At 37.1% G+C, this 5,783-nt stretch overlaps 1 protein-coding gene across 2 annotated transcripts in view; it reads right to left on the bottom strand.

Moving 5' to 3' along the window:
• LOC112160641 (SH3 and multiple ankyrin repeat domains protein 2) overlaps window positions 1–5,783 on the bottom strand; it is a 531,836-nt gene that overhangs the window by 176,202 nt on the left and 349,851 nt on the right. The window lies entirely within an intron of this gene.

Genomic DNA, 5,783 nt, shown 5'->3' with positions numbered 1-5,783 from the left:
ACTCCTTCTCAACCCACCCCCCCTCCCCAGCCTTCAGAGAGCTAACCCCATTCAACACCTACTGAGATTGTTCCGGCATTTTCAAAGGAGAGAGCCACGGACAAACCCCTGCGAGTGATCCGGCGGTGCAGTTTGGAGAGCTACAATGTGTTTAGTGTGACAGCTGCCCTGCTGTGTTACATAAAAGTACACAGTTCAATGGCTATTAAAGCCTCCCTCCTATCAACACAGATCTCATGTTCTCCAAAGGAACTGAAGCAACAATCTGTTGTCAGCGCTTTTATTTTGAAAATTCGCAGCTTGGAAGGTTTCTTACTTGTAAGAAAAATTATTTTCTATTTAGTCATAAAGACATTTGAGTAAATCACACTAAATGTATTAATACTATGGCTGTCTATCTTTCCCTCTCACACGATTCGATACACATCTCAATACATGATCCATGAATCGATACATAAATAATTCAACTAACTTTTTGGTAATACGATACAGTCCGATTCTTTTACCAAAAACACTAAAATCTAGATATTTCTTATTCATGTGGCATTTCAAGCTATTAATAATAATACATGGCATCAGACATAGAAATGTATTCAGGTATTGACTTGGAAGAAGCAAGCTTATGATTGGACGTTTTTTCTTTGAATCACAGAGACGGTAGAAAAAAACAAAAAGAGAAACTGCGGTTTGCCAGACATTAATTTGTTTACTTCTTGATTGATTTTATACCTTTTAACCAACACAATCTTGTTCATATCTGTGGTTTTCAAATGATACTGCGTTGCTTGATCAATTTTCAATTCATATCTATTTTTTTATCTGTAAGTGACACTGCTGTTACTTCCACTGCCCAATCCATTTTATCGGTACATATCTAGAATCTTTTACATCCTACTGAGTGCTCTGGTTATGCAACAGATCAATGTACTTGAACAGTTTCTGAGTTACTTAAGTGCAGGTTTGTTGTGTTCTGCAAGATGTCCAGATCAACAACAGCGAGACAAAGAAAACCAGACCCAAACACAGAACAAAATCACAATGTTCAGCACTTTTCAGATCAACAGACAGATACAAATACACCATGATGCTGAATTTATACAGAGGTTATGGAGAATCATTTCTGATCAGGATCTGAAATGGGAACAGAAATGATACAATTGACTAATTTTCAAAATAAATGTCACAAGTTTTTATACTTTGCTAGTATTTTGAAAGAGAGCTGTTTCATATTTTTTTCATAGTCCCAAAAATCCTGTTCTGTTTGAGAGCAAACACACAAAACTCAACTAATTTACAGGTTACAATGGAAAAAACAGTGAGACATCAAGATCACAGACTTTCAAATGTCATGATGGGGTTTATTATAAAACCATCCCAGTGATGCAGAAAGTTCACAGAAAGCTGCGTCTATGCTGCCTTCACAGGATGATTAAATGAGACCGGACCAGAATTAACTCTGGGACGCCAGACTGCACAGAAAATCCAGATTAAGAAGAAAGAGAAAGAATAAGTTCTTGTGTCAACACAAAGGGTGTGTCGAACACATGGGAAAATATGTATGAAATGTAGATAGTTTTTGGTGAAAATGTTTTAAATGGCTTGAGGTTGAAAGGCTCCCGAGTTCTGCTTGTGTTGGCGCTGTCATACACTCACAACAAAGGAAAATAAAATGGGAAACATTGGTTCAGAGAGAATGAGATAAAGATGCTTTTGAGCAGGAAAATTCATCCACTTTCTGACCCAAACATGCTGGACCTCAATCCAAAAGGAAGATATGTCTGTATGAGTTGCTGGTGGTTGTGTGGAGATGACTGAGTCATCATCTGGTGATTTCAGAGAAATAACTCTGGTTTTGTCCGGTCACTTTATCTTTTTAACTTTATTCATCATGAGGAAAGTTCCTTATATTGAAGTGGATCACAGACGAGGAGGTTTCAGTGGGTCTGACATTAAAACCAGTGATTTCTGACAAAGTTCTGATTAGATTTATGATTCTATGCTCTTCTTAATAAAACTGAACTGCATTATATAAATTCACTAAAAACAAAATCATCATCAGTGAACTAGAACAGAATTGCAATTGTAGACATTATGCGCTGACTATTGAAGGAAGTTACCCTCTTTAAGAAACAAATCCACTTTTTTGGACATAAACCAGTTTAAATCTGATTTGAAACTGTGTTTGACTTAAACTTTCACTCCTGCTGAAGGATGGAGGGAAGGCTCATGTAAAGCTGGTAACCGGGAAGTTTAAGTGTGACCCTATTTTACCCTAAAATGTGCTGCAGTTCATTCAAAAGCAGAAAGAGATGAGAAATGCCGTAATAATTGAGTAATGCAGACGGTAAAAACAGTCTGGATGGTTTATAAAGACAGGATGAAGAACAGCAGCACAGAACCCTCAAATCTTCACCTGCTGTAATTTTTCTGTGAAGACTTTGTCAATGTTACAGTTCAAAGAAGCAAAACATTCAACAGATTCAGCAAATACTTTAACAACACAACTGAAGCAATCTGGGAAAAGTTTTGTCTGTGCCAAAACAAGAAATTCAAACCACTTTAAGTGGAAAAAATGTGTCAAACTTTGTAAAAAAAAAAAAAAAAAACTAACTAAAGTAAAATAAGATTTTTACATGTCAAAGGGACAAGTTAGCCCCAAAAAGTAGCAGATCTGGGTGTTACGTAAGACCCATTCACTAATCTGTTCCTCACACGTGACCTCTGCAGAAGAATTTCCTCTTGAGTCTCACTTCTGATTCGTCCTCTCATCCTCTGCACAGCTCTGCTTCAGATTAAAGGCATGTCAGCAGATGGACCAGGATTACTCTGTCCACCATGTGGACACGAAATCTAGATTCTTCAATTCATTTCTCATCAGATCCTTTCTATGATTAGAGAGGATTGTTTGTTAGTCTTGCAGCTTGTGACAGAACGGATGTTTCTAGAACAATGTCCAGCCGGTCCGGACATGACCGTTTATCATCTAACATGAGGACCAAACATTTACAAGAGAATCTGGCAAAAAAAACATAATTTTGCGCCCAAAATAATTGACTGTAAGTCCTCGACCAGAACCCCCATTTAAGATTTCAACCTTTTGTCACTTTTATGCACCGTAACCACTTACACAATCAGCTGATTCACTGAGGAAAAACGGCATTTCGCCGGCTTTTTCTCCAGAGGTGAATTTGAACACTTGTTAATATTGACTTGAAATAAATACAACAATGAACGTTATCTGTCCCATTTGAAGCTCATCTTTCACACTACACTGCTAGACTGTTACAGTTTATTCATATTTAAAAGCTTAAAAGCCGAGAGTTCTGAAGAGTTTTTAAAATATAATTTTTGAAATGGTTTCCTAGAGTTTAGGAAATTTTCGCTTCCAGCTAGAGATTGATTCTTGCGCCATCTTGGATGGCACCGCAGGACCCTCAACATTTATGCCAGCAGTGAAGATCCAGTAAAGATGTCGGGCTTTAGAAATCCAGACTGAAAACATTCATGGAATTTCTTTGAAGCTTTACAGATCATAAAGACTGAACTCTCAGCTATCACCAGCTACAATAGAGCATCAGGTCAACCTCAGCTGCCTTTATAAAAGCAGGATTTACTTTGATGAAACTCAGTATGAAATGAGTGGGTACCAGAGATAGGTAACAACTGTCAATCAAACCCTGACTTTCCAAAGATGGCCGTTGTAGCTTCTCTCTACACACAGGCCTATTTCTCAATCCAGCAAAAAAAACCACAATATTGTGCCACCTAACTAAGATCACTTAATTGTGTCCTGTGCAGTACAAATCTAGTATTTTTCCATTTGAAATTTTTGATAGAATTGCTTTGTGAAGAAGACAAAGACACAAACACTCTTTGAGTCTTCTAACAAGGAAGTGCCAGACCTATTTTTTTGGTCTACAAATTTTTCCTTTTTTTAATCAAATTGAAGATCCATCTGAATCAAGATGTCAACTAGTAACAAAAAACTGGGTGAAAAAATGGCAGAGATGAAAAATTCTCCAAATTTTATGTCACAAGAGCTCAGTGAGGTGGTGAAGCATCAGAAGATCCTCACAGGCCTCAGGGAGGAGTTCCGGGAGATGAAAGCTTTACTCAAACGGAACGACCAAAGGATTGAGTTCCTGGAGCAAAGACTGGATGATTTGGAACAATACCCTAGAGCGGACGACTTGGTGATCACTGGTCTGGAACCCAGACATCAGAGTTATGCCAGAGCTGCAGGATCAACAGCAGACCAGCAAGGTGAGGACGCACCAGCAGAAGAGCTTTAGACCCTGGAGCAACAAGTGACACAATTCCTTACCAGCAAAAATATTAACCTGGAGAGTCAACACATTTCAGCATGCCATACCCTCCCACACAAGGATGAAAAAAGAAGCCCACAGTTATCATTAAGTTGACTAACAGGAAGCTCAAAGTGGATATTTTGAAGCAGACCAAGAAGCTAAAAGGCTCAGGGGTCTACTTAAATGAACACTTAAGAAAGAAAAATGCAGAAATTGCTTGGAATAGTCGGGTCCTTAAAAAGCAAAACAAGATTCAAGCAACCTGGACCAGAAATGGAAAAGTGTTTATATGGCTGAATGGACCACCGGATCAAGCTAAAGTTATTTAAGTAAGAAATGTGAGAGACTTGGATCAATATAAATGTCAATTAACTCATTGTGTGCTCTTAACATTTGCCTTATGTATGTTAAGGCATGTAGTTTTGGTGAGGGACCTTGGGTTTGGGCTTAAGAAATAGAAAGAAAATGGGTATGTTATTTGTTATCTTTCTTGTGAGTTTGTTATTCTTTAAATGAGTGATTTATTTAAAACTCAAACTTTATCAAGTTTTAGTTCTATAGAGCACAGTCAGTTTGGTTTTGAAAGTGATTTGGATCCAGAGATTCATGGATTTAATTGTATAAAAGAGTCTTGCAAATATTACACAGATCAACAAATTAATGATAGCATGGTGTTAGGCAAAACTTTTTCATTGATTCATTTCAACTGCAGAAGCTTATTTAAGAACTTTAGTAAAATCAATGATTGTTTGAACTCATTTAAGAGTAAATTTAAGATAATTGCTCTGTCAGAGACATGGATAAACCAAGGAAAAGCTACTGAGCTAAATATTGATGGTTATGGTTTGTATGTCAGCAACAGAGCGAATAGAATTGGAGGGGGTGTGGCCTTATATGTGGATAGTTTCTTAAAATGTGAACCTGTGGAAAGATTGACTTCAGTAATCGACGGTTTACTGGAGAACGTTGCAGTGGAAATAGAACTAGAAAAGAATAGAATTATTATTATTATGTGTGTTTATAGAAAACCAGGTTCAAATATAGAAATGTTTAAAGACAACCCAGAAGAACTACTGAATGGTTTAAATGAAAAGAAATCTCTAATCATTTGTGGTGACTTCAATATAGATCTCTTAAAAATAAATACAAATAAGCAATCTTCTGATTTTTCGGATGCATTATACAGTAGAGGGTTGTACCCGTTAATCACCAAGCCAAGTAGAATTACTTCAGCTACTGCAACCTTAATTGATAATATATTTACAAATGTTCTGGAGAATAGCTCAAATAGTGGTCTAGTAATGAATGATATAAGTCACCATCTGCCTGTATTTGCAACTTTTAATTATCAAATACCACCAAAGAAACTTGGTCAGACTAACAGATATTTAAGAATCAGGACTGATGAAGCAGTGAACGCCTTTAGAAATGACCTGCTGAAACAACACTGGAACGGGGTTTATGTTGATGATGTAA

The sequence above is a fragment of the Oryzias melastigma genome, linkage group LG3, assembly GCF_002922805.2.
Source record: "Oryzias melastigma strain HK-1 linkage group LG3, ASM292280v2, whole genome shotgun sequence".
NCBI lineage: Eukaryota > Metazoa > Chordata > Actinopteri > Beloniformes > Adrianichthyidae > Oryzias > Oryzias melastigma.
Note: the sequence above shows the minus strand (reverse complement) of the source record. Positions and strands in the feature narration are given on the sequence as shown.